We start from the raw sequence: 15843 nt of genomic DNA, 5'->3' as shown, positions 1-15843 counted from the left end.
TTCATGCGCATTTTTCAAATGTATGCCTTTTTTTGCAAGCAATGTGTCCATTGAACAAAGTGCTTTTCTGCACATTTATTTTCATGTATTTGCATTTTAGTGTGTATACACATTTTTTGCATGCACAGTTTCAAATGTATGCATTAGTATACATATTAATTTTGGGAGCAAACAGTATTGCAAATTTCAATAAATTTTTGAGTTATAAGCCGGAGGACAGGGATTGTCCCATTATTAACCTGTGTAAGATCGGGGTAAAAATGCTAAAAACAAAAACCAATAAATAAAAGTACAGATTTCAAATTTTAACTGCATTCTGGGTTGAAAAGTCCAAATTTGAAATGCTAACCGAACAAATTTCTCACCCTGCCTACATGGCATGCTCATTTGGGTGAAGAAAGGTATAGTATCGAAAGATGAATCCCTGCAGGTTTCTCAATATGGGTGTAAGTCTGGCTTGATAATTGAAATTACAGGCAGGAATACTAGGAAATGTATTTAAGAACATAAGAGCCGTGCTGGATCAGATCAAGGGTCCAATTAGTCCAGCACTCTGTCCACACAGTGACCAATCAGCTGTCAATGAGGAATCCCAAGCAGGACACAGGTGCATTAGTGCTCTCCCACCCATGTTCCCCATGCAATGTATATAGGCTTACTGCCTCTGATACTGGGGGTAGCACATAGCTATCAGGACTAGGACCTATTGATGGCCTTCTCCTCCAGGAATTTATCCAACTCCCTTTTAAAGCCATCCAAATTGGTGGCCATCATTACGTCTTGTGGTAGCGAACTCTATAGTTTAACTATGTGCTATGTGAAAAAGTACTTTTATCTCTTCTGAATTCTACCAATCAGATTCATGGGATGACCCCTGGTTCTAGTATCATGAGAGAAGGAGAAAAGTCTCCCTAGCCACATTCTCCACACCATGCATAATTTTGTACACTTCTATGCTGGTTCAGTCATCAGACGTGCCCCTCAACCATGCTTCAGAAAAGCTCCCATTTTTTTCTTTTAAAGGGGAGTTGTATCATGTAGGTTTAATAATTTAAACATTAATTTGACACTTTATTTACAAAAAGAACAATAAACCACCTATAGCTGCATTGTGACAGCACAGGTACCAACCAATCAGACCTTACACAGCTAGCTTTTGATACAACTATGTATAGCTACTGTTATTTTACTTTTATTTTTTTAGTGAAATGGGACATTTGTATTAAGCCCAGGGAGGGTTTGTGTGTGTGACAAAACAGCTTCACTGATGTTAGGGTGACCATATTTGGGAAACCAAAAAAGAGGACACCTAGTGTGTGTGTGTGTGTAAGCAGCTTTCTGAGTCTTGCAAAAAGTACGTTATTCCCCCGCCACCTTAAAGAACCCGATTGGAGTGGAGGAGGGGAAAGGATTTCATTCTGCACCACCACCATCCACTCCAATTGGGGCCTTTTCTATAATGTCCACGAATGACCCACTTTCCCCTTTAAGACCTCAATTGGAGCTCGGGGTGGGGGAATGATGTGCCTCAAGAAAGCATGTCATTCCTTCCTGCCATGCTAATGGCAGCCTTAAAGGGGAAGGTGTGTCATTCCAGGACATTATTGAAAATTATAGAAAATCCCCCCTGACACCATGGAAAGAACAAAAACCAGGACAAATCCGGGGAAATCCTGACAGTTGGTCACCCTACTGATGTAGAAAATAACAGCATTATTTTGAAAATATCAGACTATGCAGTGGCCCTAAATTAGAAAATGGTAACGTTTCAGAAGGATTGGTACAGCGGTGTATATAGCAGGGAAGTCTTCAATTTGGGGGGAAGGGTTCAGTGATTTACTTCCCTTTCCCTTCCCCACCCCCAAGTGTATGTGTGTGTTTGCATGTCCCAGCAATTTGTGCAAAAATGGCACACATCATGGAGGCATCTTCAGGTAAGAAACCTGCAGACTTTCAAAAGGATAGGAGGAGGGACTAGGGAGTAATGATGACTGAAAAACTAGTTTTAAAGCTCCATCACACCTTGGAAGAAATGCTGGCTAATGCTGGCTACCTTTGCTTTTCCGTGGACACTCAGTTACTTCCTGTTTTCAAACAGGAAGTAAACAAGGTGCACAAGGGCCATTCAGTCCCTCCCTGTGAACATGCTGCTGCTTCCACACACAGCAGGAGAGAGCAACAACTTAAAAAATATTTTGGAGTTTTTGTGGTTTTTCTTGTGGTGCAAGGAAGACCAGAAGGGGTGGAAGGCGCATGAGAGGCAGACGACGTCATATGAGCTAGTTGACAAAACTGTTATAAACTGTTTCAAAGCAGTAGTGTAGATCCGGCCCAGGACTTTCAGGACAGGTGCAAACCTCAACATGGGTTAGGAGTCTGGCTGCTGCATTTTGCGCCCCCTGAAGAAAAAGCACGGAATGTCGCTAGCGCCTGCTCTTTGGGAGGGAAGGGAATCCTCACCATGCCACCTCTTGCCTTCCTCAGATCCCGGGATACGCAGACCGACCATCTCTATGAACCCCGTAGAAGGGGTCATGCTGGTAGGAAGTGTCACTATCCATTGCCAAAGCCCAGTGAGGGCTGTGAGGTTCTATCTCAAAAAGGCTCAAAAACAGATGCCTCATCGGTTCTTCATAGTTCACAGTTCACCTAATGGGACCTCAGCCATTTCCACCATCAGAAATATAATGGTGAACATTGGAGGAAACTACCATTGCTACTACCAGCCTACGTTAGAAGCTTTCATCATCTAAGAGCCCAGTGAAATCCGGTCATATGGTCACCCTAAAAGTGATGGATGGAAAAGTAGCTCACAGTGCAGACCTAAACCTGTCTGCTCAGAAGTAAGGCTGATTAAGTTCAGTACGGCTTGCTCCCAAGTTCATAGAATCATAGAATAGCAGAGTTGGAAGGGGCCTACAAGGCCATCGAGTCCAACCCCCTGCTCAATGCAGGAATCCACCCTAAAGCATCCCTGACAGATGGTTGTCAGTTAGTGGCTATAGGATTGTTGCCTTAATTTACAAGTTGTTTTTTATGGCATAGCTGATCGGTAAGCTATAATTCTGGCAAACCAACCCAAGTCCTTTCTGAGTAGAATTCAGCTGGGACAGGATTGCCACATTCACATATGTCCAAAACGAATGGTTCAGGATAGTGACATTTAATAACTTGGTCAATCTTACTTTCCCTTGGGCATTGTACGTTCTCTGAAGTTGTGCTAATGAAGCCATAGAAAGTGGGTATCTCCCAGACCCCCTGTGTCATACACTAAACATTGGGTACTAAACCACCATGATTCTCCATCCTCCATTGCTGGCATAAGGATATGTAGGCGTAATTATACCTTTGTTCTCTGCATTTCTCCAAAAGCTCTACTTCCTTCTGCGGGGTAAGTGTTCAAGCAGTTGTCAAACAACATTCTTGTGCACTCACTAGAGAGGGGGAAAATGGCAGCCAGTTTTAAAAATAAATAAATAAATAAATAAAATTCAGGGCTTTTCTGTTTCCTTAGGAATTTTTGAGAAATTGGGGCAGTGGGGCTGGGGGTGCACAACCCACCCACCCCCAGGTTTTCCCAGGCGTTCACATTTCTACCACTTACTCACCAAAGCTATTGCTTTCCAAGACCTTGAGGGGTAGTTTGACCAACACTGTGGCCCAAATTGTATGTGCAGTCGATGAAGGCAGCTTCACATGGCAAGCTACTCAAGAGAACTTCCGCCACACATCCACAAGCAGCCTCTGTGTAGCTGCTTTTCTTAGTCACTGTTCTGCCATGCTCTTCAGATCCAAATTGGATCTTTGTTCTCCCCAACCTACAATCCCTTCTCTCTGCTTGGAAAGAAAAATGGGAGAGATTCCTCCGATTGCTAACAAAGACAGACGATATTGTACTTTGCTGTTTAGCAATGTCAGAAGATATGAGACCAGGGCCAGTTCCAGGTTTGAGGGGGCCACTGGCAAAATTCCCGCCGTCCCCACCACCAGCAAGCCACCCCCAATGGGCAATTTGGGCACATATAGAAGTCTGCTGTCTTGGAGAGATCACTGTTTCACTCATTAGATTACAATCCCTCTGTCCATCAAGTTGTCTGCTTAAACCCTGATACCTCATTCCAGAGGTTCTTCCCAATTACACACAGATCAACATAGTCAAACTTCCCTGCTGCCATTTTACTTTCTCCAGAAAGCAATGCCTTACAGATATATATGGCATTGTCTTTTGGGTTGGCAAGATGGAGGAACGGGCAAGTGCCACTCCATGGGCTCAACACTTAAAGCCCTAAACAGCTTGGGGCCAGGTTATCTGAAGGAACGCCTCCTCCCATATGTACCCTAAGGTCATCCTCAGGGCTCCTTCTCCGCAAGCCCCTGCCAAAGGAAGTGAGGCAGGTGGCTACCAGGAGGAGGGCCTTCTCTACTGTGGCACCTCGGCTGTGGAATGAGCTCCCTAAGGAGGTTTGCTTGGCACTTCCAGCATTTTAATAGTCTATAAATAAATTTTAACTTGGTGTTTTAAATTTGTAATCTTGCATTGCTGCTGTTTTTATCTGGTTGAGTTTTTATATTGTATTTTATATTATGATTTTATACTGTTGTTTTATACTTTGAATGTTTTTAATTTTTGTGAACCGCCCAGAGAGCTCCGGCTATTGGGCAGTATAGAAATGTAATAAATGAATAAATAATAAATAAATAAACACTCCTGTCTGTGACGGACCAATGAAAGGGGTGGCGGCTCACCGCACTTAGTAGATTAAAACTTCTCTGTTCATTAAGTTGTCTGCTCTGAACTCATTGGAGAAATTCCTGCAGTTTCAGATTACAACCAAACCAACGTAGTCCAACTTGCCATAGGAGGTTTGATCTTCCTTATAATCATATATATTGTGATCAGGGATCAGCGCTTCTTTAAGGATCATAGACATAAGGTAAGATTATTCCACCCCACCCCATCTGTCCACTTCCATCCCCACTCTCTGCCCTGCAACATTTCCCTTAAAAAAAATGGCTATAAGGCTATAAGGGGGAGGAAGAAATTCAACCGGTCTCTAAGGGGCTTGGGGGGTGGGGTCTTAATGGTTCTTAATGGGTCTCCCAGCTCAGTGGTTGAGCATGTAAGGGTTAAGCGGATCTTGGGACTGGCATGTTTTTTAACGCATGAATTTTATGGTTTTATGGTTCTATAGGAGGGGAGATAAGATCCAGACCAGCTGCGTGAGGGGGAGAAGAAGGAGCCATCCGATTGTAACTGTCTTGTGGCCTTGAGTGATTAGCCATCCTGGGCTGAAGTGTGAAGTAACTCCTTGCATCAAAGCTGAAGGGAGGGGGCAATGGAGTGAAAAGGATAGTATAAAGAAACCCTGTGAAAAGAACAGGGAAGAGTCAGCTGAGGCTGGTCTGGGTGACGTATGATCTGTAGTTTTAGATTTTAGCTTGCTTACTCTGGGTTCTGGTACTTTATGCATGTAACTAAGTTTTATTCTGCTGAATCCCATGTATTTCCTACCCTTATCCTGAATAAATGGTCTTAAACCTCATTCTGTGTGAGCTTTGAGTGTCCAAACCAAGGGTCCGTGCTAAATCCAGTCTGAAGCCAGCAGTTTGCTGGGCGTTCCTCCTTTACAGAGCACATACTCAAAATGACGACGGTCCGAGGCAAAATCACAAATGAGCTTCTCTGATAAAAGGACGAGAGATTTTAAAATGCCCAGGAAGAGGGACTTATGAGGGACCTTTGCCTGAATCCTTGGAGAGTTACAGCAAGGTAAATGCTGATAATGTGGACTGAAGAGAACAGAGGTCCGACTCAGCCCTCGTCTTGATGACATCGGGAATGCAGTGCAGGGCGGGGCGAGGCAAGGCAGCACGCTGCCGCATTGACGCTCCTTCCAGCCATCTACATCGGAAGGAGTGCAGTTGCGGGCTTTCCAGGCGGCAACACGTCTGTCGCCACTGCGCCTGCCCACCCGAGCACACACTCAGCAGGTCCGGGGCACCTGGGAGCATCTGCGTCCCCTCTTCTAAGGTTAAGGTTTTGTTTTTTGTTTTTTTTAAATGGACTGACATGTTCTGAAGGGTCGCATGTAAAGCTAAATGGAGGGAATGGGGGGGGGAGGAATGGGGTGCTCCCTCCCTGGCAGAATATCCAACCCCCTTTAATTTTTAATATTTTTTTCTTAACAAAGGTCCACAGAGATGCGTAGCCGAGCACAGACGTGGCAGTTCTGGGGCGCCTGGGAGCATCCACCCCTCCTTCTAAAGTTAGGATTTGTTTGTTTTTAAATTGGCCTAGTTCTTTTCTTTCTTTCTTTCTTTTTTAAAGCTGTAAATGCGATCCTAAATGGGGTGAACAAGGAGGGGAGGAATGGGGTGCTCCCTCACAGAATATCCACACACACCCCCTTTAATTTTGTTCCAAAAAGTGCCCGACTTTTTTAGAACGGAGCTTTGGGGCTTTGCCCCTGGACCTCTTCGGAGTGGCGGTTTATTTATTTATTTATTTATTACATTTTTATACCGCCCAATAGCCGAAGCTCTCTGGGCGGTTCACAAAAATTAATTGTGCCATGTAGATCACCTGCCACCATTCTGAAGCTACCCCGGGAAATAGCGCCTGTCTAGACAAGCCCTCAGTTTAAGGCTTCTTCTTTGCCCGGCATACAATGGGTAATGGAGGTGGGGGTTTTGGGGGGTGGGGGTTTACATCCTTAGAGAGTTTGGGGATTAATTTCTCCTAAAATAGTGAACCATATTACATATTCATTAACGTATTCAAAGCTGATGGGAGTTTCAAAACCACTTCATATTACTAATATCTTTCTTTCTTATTTATCACATTTAGTAATGGGGAACCAGTGTTGTGTATTGGTTAGAGTGTTGGACTTGGGCACGGGAGATCTCAGCCTGACCTACCTGACAGATTAGTTGTGGAGATAAAATGCAAAGGAGGAGGACCATGTAAGACACCTTGGGTTCCTTGCAAGAGGGGGGGAAAGGCAAGTTATAAATGAAATATAGTAATAATAATAATAATAATAATAATAATAATAATAATAATAAACTTTATATACATTTTTTTCTGCACAAACAATTAAGTCAGTGTACAATAGAACTCAAACAAATAAGAGATGGGAATCAGATGTTCAAAGAAAACAAATCTTTACACTCCCACTAGGTTTGTAAAAGCTCATGGACACAACTAAAGAATCTCTTTGGATACTAGTCAATAGCCTCACCCAACCTAGTGCTGACAGCTCTTTGCTTTTAGTACCCAGAATTCATTTCAGGTGACTCCTCAATAACAGCCAGCTTAGGCCTCATCTATACCAACTGGGCTATTGCACTATGAAAGTGGTAAGAAAGCAGTATATAAAAGGCAGGAGCCACACCAAGCAGGATATAGTGGTATGGAAGCGGTATATGGTATGTGTCAATGGGTTCTGAGTCAAATTCAGCTTCCACTCCATCTCCTGAAATATTAACAGTGGGCTACATTGTAAGCCAGGCTTTCTCATCGACTCCTCTCCTGAAAGCCCTACTTAATATCTATTACTGTGCCAATTTTGATATCTTTAGCTTTAAAACTTATGTAGATGTAAGCATTTGTTTATTTTGAAGTTTAAAAATATCAAATCATCCTCCTGGCCCCCAGTGGCCGCTCGGAGAACAACAAAAAATTCGCTCTTTAAGGGGTACTAAAATACAACGCTTCTTTTGGCTAAGAAGCACAATTACAGCAGGATGCATGGGAGTGCTTCACAGTAAAAGCAGATTATAAGCTGGAAAACTTCGGAGTCCTTTGCATGAAATTAGCAGTGATAGCACAGTGTAATGAAGCTAAAAGTGATACAGAATAGTCATTGTTAGCTACAGAAGTGCAGACATTGTGACTGCTGAATGAACAGACTTGTTTTTTTCCTGGTTGGCTAGAGTAATGAGGGTGTGGCAGAGTGACCATAGTTTGCGTCAGTAAAAAATAACACACTCTACACTGTCTGGTTTGACCACAAATAAGAAGACTCCAGATGTGTAGTTTAAAGAATGTACAGATCTGGTTGCTGAACCTTTGAGTCTTGGAAAGTCCTATCAGATTAAATGAGGATCAGATCACAGTCCAAAAGAGTAAGTGTCAGAGAAGAAAGAAAGAATAGTAGGTTTTGATGAAGGAAAGAATGTAAGAATTATTTAGAATGTAAGCCTGAGGGTAGGGACTGTCTTCTTTATTGACACATTGTAAGCCGCTCCGAGAGCCTTTTGGCTGAGGTGCGGGATAAAAATACTCTAAATAAATAAATAAATAAATAAATAATAAATAAAGAGAGGTTGGAATTTTGGCAGTAGAATTTTCATTCAAGGGCTGATAGAAAGTTTTGTGCCTCATTTAAATGCCCTTGGCAAAATTTTGTGAACCTGAGATAGGGAAAGAAGGAGGTTTTGATACATGTAAGGAAATGGTGCAGAAGACTAAAAAAGCATAAAGAAATACAAAATTGCTAATCTTATTAAAATAACTCCAAATATGATAACTTACCTAAACAAGGAAGCAAACCTACAAACACATGGAGTAAAGAGGCTTCACTTGAAAGGTTTCCTTTTTTATTATTATTGAAGAGTAATTTGCATATAGGAAGTAAAAATACAAAGCCAGTGAAAAATTAATTAAAATTATTTGTCTTTCGGTTTGTACATTGTGCACACAACGTAACATACATGGTACAGATCCAAACAGAATAAAATTAAAATTAAAGAGTTAAAATAAATAAGAACAGAAATCGCTCATACATATGTGATGCAGCATTATAAGCACTGTTATAAAAAGAGGAACTTTTTGAACAGGTGACTGTGAATCAGAAGTATTTCACATAGTTAAAAAAGAAGTAACTTTTAAAACCTCAATGCAAGTTGGGGGGGTGAAATAGAAATGGTAGAAGAAATAAATTAACTGTTTTAAATGGAAAAAAAGAAGTGGAGGAAGTTATCAAACCCACATGAGCAAAATTTGAAACATCCTTGTTGTCTGCACCAGGGTTTATATAGGGGTGAGAATGATTGAAGATGGATATTGAGTTCTTTTATAACTGGGCAACCATTGGTATATATATATTGTTACTTGAGTTGTGACTTTACAAATTATGATGTTTTAATTAAGATCATGATTGATAAAGAACTTAAACTCGCTTGAAAACATATTTTATGTATTTTGGTATGTTTTCTCCTTTTGTGTTTGTCTGATTTAAACCTATATTTTCAGATCTAGAAAAGTGTGGATGTCTGACTGAGAGAAAACTAACAAAAAAGTTCAAGTACTAAGCACAAACTTGATGACTGAGAGTCCTTAGTTCATAGAAGGAAGAAGTGAATATTCCAAACATCAAAGATATAGATAATCAAGTACTACAATCTATTTACATTGTGATGAGGAGAGACAAGAATTAGCGATGTCCAGATCAAGAATTATTTTTTAAGAAACCAACATAACTCAAATTGATCATTATGGAAGACACATTTTTGACTATTCTATTTTACTAATTACCAGAAGATCCAGAACTTCCACTGATGCATGCAACAATTATTTTTCCTTTCCTTTCCTTTCCTTTTTGATTGTTTTCCTTTGTTCTTCCTATTTTACTTTATATTGTATTGTATTTACAAAACCTCCATTCACACCAAGTGTAAGCTTGGCTAGGATGCTTAATAGGATGTTTATTAGTATTTTAATGTTATTGTTTTGTTTAATTTTCTAAAATAGAACAGATCAAGAAGATCTGAACTGTCCAGGGAAAAAAAAAGATCAATCAAATAGATGGCAACCAAATAGATTTGATTCAAGTCCATTGCCATGTTCCTGTTGTTTCTCCTGATTTGGATAACGCCTTCAAGGTAAGCGGGGAGCGCACAGACAGATCTGAACACAAACATGCACATATACACATAACAAAAGAAGAACACGTTAAAATAGTTAGTTGAACAGTAGAAGAATATTAAGATACCAGCTATTTAAGAGACACAAACAATATAAACTTTCTTCGCTCATTAAAAGTTGATCCTGTTTTCAAGCAAGATGCTTGACTGCCTTGAATAGTCTGTGATGCAGTGACTGGATGAGACTGAAGATGTATCTCTACAATTCTTACAAAAGACATGAAGAAGATGGATTATTTTCAACAGACATCTGAACATGAATGATATCATCTCCAGCTCAGTGATAGATGTCTTCACGCAATGCTACCAGAGTTTTGAGTCACCAAGAAACTTGAGAGGGTGCTGATACACTGCACAGACATTGTTTCCAGGTACAATGAAGAAGCTGACCTGGGGCTTGTCCATATGGCTGTTTACACCGCCGTAAATGTGCACTTTAGAATTTTTGGACACATAACGTAGCTGCAAATGCAAAGCCATCCAGGGGCAAACCCTGGAAAATCCGCTCCAAAACTGGGGGGGGGGGGGGAGAGGAGAGGGATAGTGCTGTTCTTTCCCCCCATTTTTTTTTTATTTAATGCTCTAAATCTGCAGAGACAAATATAAATTTCAGAGGACTGGGCAACCTCCACTTTCATGTTCTCGCATCCATGCTTTTTAGGGGAAAAAAAATACAAACTTAAAGGTGGAAGGGGGCATTTTAAAGAATGGGGGAAAGTGGAATGGAGCTCACTCTGGCTGCCCCGTTCCCCTCCCTGCCGTTTTATTCTTTGTAATCTTAATATGTAACGGTTCACATCTCCTTTCCTCCTTCCCCTGCCCCCAGTTAGCTGTAAATGTGATTCGATGCATTTACAGCTAAGCAAAACAAACAAAATCAGTTTTCCAATGAAAAAAAATCCCTTGCTCCCTTGCGCCTTGGGTGTGCTGCTGCACTGGAGGCAACGCCACGCCCTGTCTATAAAAAAAACCCTAAACGTGTTACTTCACATGTAGGCTGTGTGAAGGAGCATCAATGCGACAGTGCAGCGGCTCGCTCGGCTGGGCGCAGTAATACCGCCCTTGTATAGATGAGGGTCTGATGAACAACAACTAGAGATGCAGCCAGAGGAAGCGTTCGAGGCTCTGAGTGTCAAAGATTCCAGATGCCAGTGACTCCTGCAGAGAGCTGCAAAAGAAGTTCCATGACGTTTCAGATATATTCCAGAACAATTCCAAGCATGGAACAAAGGAGTTGAGCAGATGTCCTGCACTCTGAAAAGAGCCGTGAATATTTCTAGATGCCACAGAATTAACCTAAAGATTCAAACAATGATCTCAAGCCAGAATAGACTCCATTGAGGCAAATCTCTGCCCCGATTTCGGAGTGGCTCCCCTTACTTTGCCCTGTTGGATTACTCGTCAGAGACCTGCCCCTTTTTGGATAACTGCAAAAAAGTCAATGGAAATTAATCAAATGCTTCCAACTCCCTAATTTTGAAAGATAAAGAGATGAAACTTGGGACTGTGAGAGCTCTTAAGGAGGACTTTAGCCATACAAAGTTTGAATCAGATTGGCTTATGCTTTAATTTTTGGGACTTTTTAAAATGGAAATTAACAAAAATGCTTACATCTGCATAAATTTTAAAAAATAAAGCGCTGAAACTTGACATGGTGATAGGTCTTAAGGAGGGCTTTAGCCATGCCAAGTTGCATCAGTTCCATTCATGCCTTGATTTTTTAGGAATGTTTAAATCCTGCCCCCAACCATATCCCCCTTAAACACACACACACATACACGTTAATCCATCACTGTGCATTCATGAAGGGAGCTTTTATCCTTTACTTTGCTGATGAAGAGCTCCACTGCTGGTGGTAGAAGTTTCTACCCCAGCCTTCTCCAACCAGGTGCTCTACAAATCTATTGGATGGAGTCCCCCCCCTCTGTCCCCCTGCACTGGAAGCCCAGCCAGCCAACAGGAGTAATAGCTTAATTTAAATAAAGAACCTGCCTGTGCCTGACTCAGGTGCAGGTGTAGAAGCTTTCTCACTCACGATGACAGCCAGCCCAGCAGCACTTTCACACTGTGGAAATGTGGGTGATTGACTTCTATGAGTCCAAGCAGAAACACGCTCCTTCTCCTCTCCCCCTTGCCAGAATCAGCAGCCAGTTTTATTGATTTTTTTTTATATCCTGCTTTTCCTCCCTCCAAGGAACCCAAAGTGGTGTACATAATCCTCCTCCTCTCTATTTTATCCTCACAACAACAACCCTGTGAGGTAGGTTGGGCTGAGAGTCTGTGACTGGCCCAAAGTCACCCAGTGGGTTTTCATGGCTAGAACCATGAAACCATGCAGAACCTAGGTTCTGCATGCAAAATTAAGATGACTCACCACTTCTTGTAATTGTCTTAGGGTAACCTTCTTAGCCTGTGTAACTTGGTTTAATCGTTGGGGGAGAGTGTTCATTTTATCCTGAGGTAATCTGCAACATTGCCTATTGGAGTCCAATTCAATCCCTAAAAATGTTATGATTGTAGTGGGGCCCTCCGTTTTCTCATGAGCTAAAGGGACACCCAATTGTTCTGTGAGGATGTGAAACTCATTCATAGTGTCAGCACACAGGTTTGTATTAGCTGGGCCAACAAACAAAAAATCATCGAGATAATGAATTGAATTGTTAAAACCTGTTCTGGTCTGCAGCGCCCACTCGAGAAATGAGCTAAATTTCTCAAATAATGCACACGAGACCGCACATCCAATTGGTAAATTTTTGTCTACATAATAATGCCCCTGAAAGTGAAATCCTAATAGATTAAAATCATCGGGATGAATCGGGAGGATACGAAAGGCAGACTTAATGTCACACTTTCCCATAAGGGCTCCATGACCGTTATTACCAACCATTTTAATAGTGGAATCAAATGATGCAAAACATACTGAGCACAATTGCTCTGGGATGCAGTCATTAACGGAGTCATCCTTGGGAAAAGAGAGATTATGAATCAACCTGTATTCTCCCGGGCGCTTCTTTGGCACTATACCTAACTGGGACACTTTGAGGTTAGGTAACGGCGGAACCTTGTAAGGGCCAGACACCTGACCAGCGGCTAATTCCTTGTCTATTTTATCTTTAACTAGGGCTTCCATACTATTCACTGAATTATGGTTGCTGGCGAATTATGAGGTCCTAGTACCAAGGAAGGGAATGCGAAAACCTTTGGAGAAACCTGATAACAACAAGTCAGCATCCTGTTTACTAGGATAACGAGACACCAAGGTTCTGAGGGGGCCTATTCTAACTGGGCTGGGGCCCTTTAGGAGGAGGCTGCTGTTGCTGACCGCCTTGTCGCCGTCCTCCCTGCCCCTCCTTAAAGGAATTCCTGCTCGAGCGTGTTTTGGGGCAATTAGCTGAGGGGTGTGCTCCCCCACATGCCAGGCAGTCGTGTTTATACTTGCATGGAGAGCGTAGGCACATTCCTTTAGTGTTGAATTCCCAGCAAGGTGGGTGTGATTGAACCCCCCGCCCCACACTCCCTTTAGAGGTGGCGGTTTGGAGTTTAGTTAGAACGTGGCCACTATCGGCCCTCTCACCGGAAACATGTCTGGCCGGGGTCATGAACTGCAGCCATAAATCATAATCCCGTATATCCCAGTGGGCTGTGTGATGGAAAGCCGCCTTTTTACGAAAGGCTTCATCGTAGGCCAACCAAGCGCCCCCTTCGTATTCCATACACGCCCGATATATCATATTGAGGTATTTAGTAAGCACGAAAGCTTTCGTTGAGAAGCGCTGCTGCAGGACACCCATGTAGATTAGGAAGCCAGGCAACCAATTGGCCCACGTCCGAGTGGCTCTGCGCCTCCTCAGCTGTTCTAACTCTTTCTCGTCAATTTCTCTCTCTCATTGCTTTCCAACTCCCTGAAGAGTAAGGAGAAGATGTTGACATATTCTCCTTTCACTATTTTTTCCCTGGTGGAAGGGAGCAAGTGATAACTCAAAGGTGTAGAAGTGCAGCCTTTTGGCAGTGCATTGCGCTCTGCCCCAGAAAATGGATCTGAATTTGGAGCGTTATCACTATCTAGAGTTACCCCACTGCCTGATGGGCCCTGCCAAACCGTAGCACAAGCCGTGTTAATTGCAGATGGGCTTGCTTCGGGTAACTCAGTGGATGTGGGTTGTGTATTGCCCTTTCCTGGATTCGTAGGCCCAAGTTGTCCTAAATTGTTCCCTGCGCCCCTGCTGCTAGCCGATGTAGAGTTGGTGGCCAGAAGCCCAGGTGTAATGAGTCCAGCTGGGTCTTGGGCGGCTGGTACATGTGGTGGTGATAGGGCGCATATAGGGAGGCCGGGCATTTGCATTTGTGGCCAGGGCATACCTGATAACCAAGGAAACCAATCCCATGGGTTCATAGTGTGTGCCATGGGCATTCCCAGTTGCATACCTGTGTTTGGAATTGCAGGAACGATGACATTGGGCTGCATCCCAGCCGGCGCCGCCTGCACCTGTTGGCGCGCTAGCTCCGGCTCAAAGTTGGTATTCGCAGTATCTTGGTCCGAGATATGCTGATGCTCCATGGGCTGGGTGCGCGCGGGCTCGATGGCTTCAATTCTAGCAGCGAGAGATTGAAGCAAATCAGCCTGAGCTTGAAACCGTGTTTGGTGTGGCCTTACACTCCTTGACTGAGGGTTAACTGCGGGTGTCGAATCTACCCCCCTGCTCCTTTCTAAGGCCTGCACTTTGGCTAGTAAGGCAGCTACCTGGGGATCCAATTCATTGTCAGAGGAATCGTCGCGATGCCTTACTCATTTTGACTGCGCACGGGTGGCTTTTCATTTCCCCTTGGCACCACCAACTCCCTTTTTGGGGGGCATCGTGCTTATACCAGGCTTCTCTGTATTAAATGGGAGCGTGGAGGTTATAGTCTGGCTGCAAGCCTCTGCTTGTATTATTTGCCAGTTTAAAATTCTATACTGCTAAATGGCCAAAGCTCTATGCGAGGCCCAAGGCAACCACAGCCAACTCTCTCTCCAGGCCTGATGTAGGGCCTGGTGGGCACGAGCCGCCCATCAGAGAGCGGGCTCACACACATGCGGGCACCCCCCCGCAGCCCAGGGAGGGATGTGTGGCGCTAGACGGGTGGGCGCGCAGCCTTCAAGCAGCCTGCTAACGCCCCCACATGCACTAGCGCCCCTGCACCCTGCGTCCCAGGGGGTGATCCCACGCAGGTCAGGATGAGCCCACGCCATGAGGGCAGAGAAGGCGCAAAGCCCACTGGGCCTTTAAGCCTCCGCGGTTCGTGTGGCCAGCTTTGCAGTTGCCCCACAGAACACGCGGCTCCTATTGCCCCCACACGCACCGCCGCAGCACCTGGTCGTGGGTGGGTCCCGCCCAAAGCACGGAGGCAAGCCCGCCCAAGTGAGCCCTGCTCTCCTGGCGAGCCGGGCTGTGGCTGGCAGACCCTTAGAGCCCTAGCAGCAGGTGGGTTTTTCCCTGTTCTCTTACTCCCGCACCGGCAAACCTGAGGGCCTAGGCCCGAAGATGTCACTGCTCCTTGGAGGTAGTGGGCATCAGAACGAAGATATCCTTCAGGAGATGCAGAGATATCCTTGGGAGCCGCAGAAGCAAGAGGGTCTTCGAGGGATGAGAGCCCGGCTTTTATCAGGCCCAAACCCCTCCCAGCCCTAGTGGCGCGAAATCCTGCCCAATGCAGGATGGGCACATCTCTTCCTTGCCCCGCCCACAAATCCCTCCCCATGCCCAGGCTTTGCTGGGCATGGCAGAATGGGCCTTTTTGTACTGCTATGTGCTGCTTGGTGTGTCTACTGCCTTGTGTAGACCACTTTCATAGTGGAATATCCTGCGTGGTATAGATGAGCCCTCTGCTGGAAATGGGCAATGATGCTTGTTGTTTGTTTGGAAATTCAATTCCCAG

The sequence above is a fragment of the Elgaria multicarinata genome, chromosome 11 (genome assembly GCF_023053635.1).
Source record: "Elgaria multicarinata webbii isolate HBS135686 ecotype San Diego chromosome 11, rElgMul1.1.pri, whole genome shotgun sequence".
NCBI classification, from domain to species: domain Eukaryota; kingdom Metazoa; phylum Chordata; class Lepidosauria; order Squamata; family Anguidae; genus Elgaria; species Elgaria multicarinata.
This window is presented reverse-complemented; position numbering follows the sequence as displayed.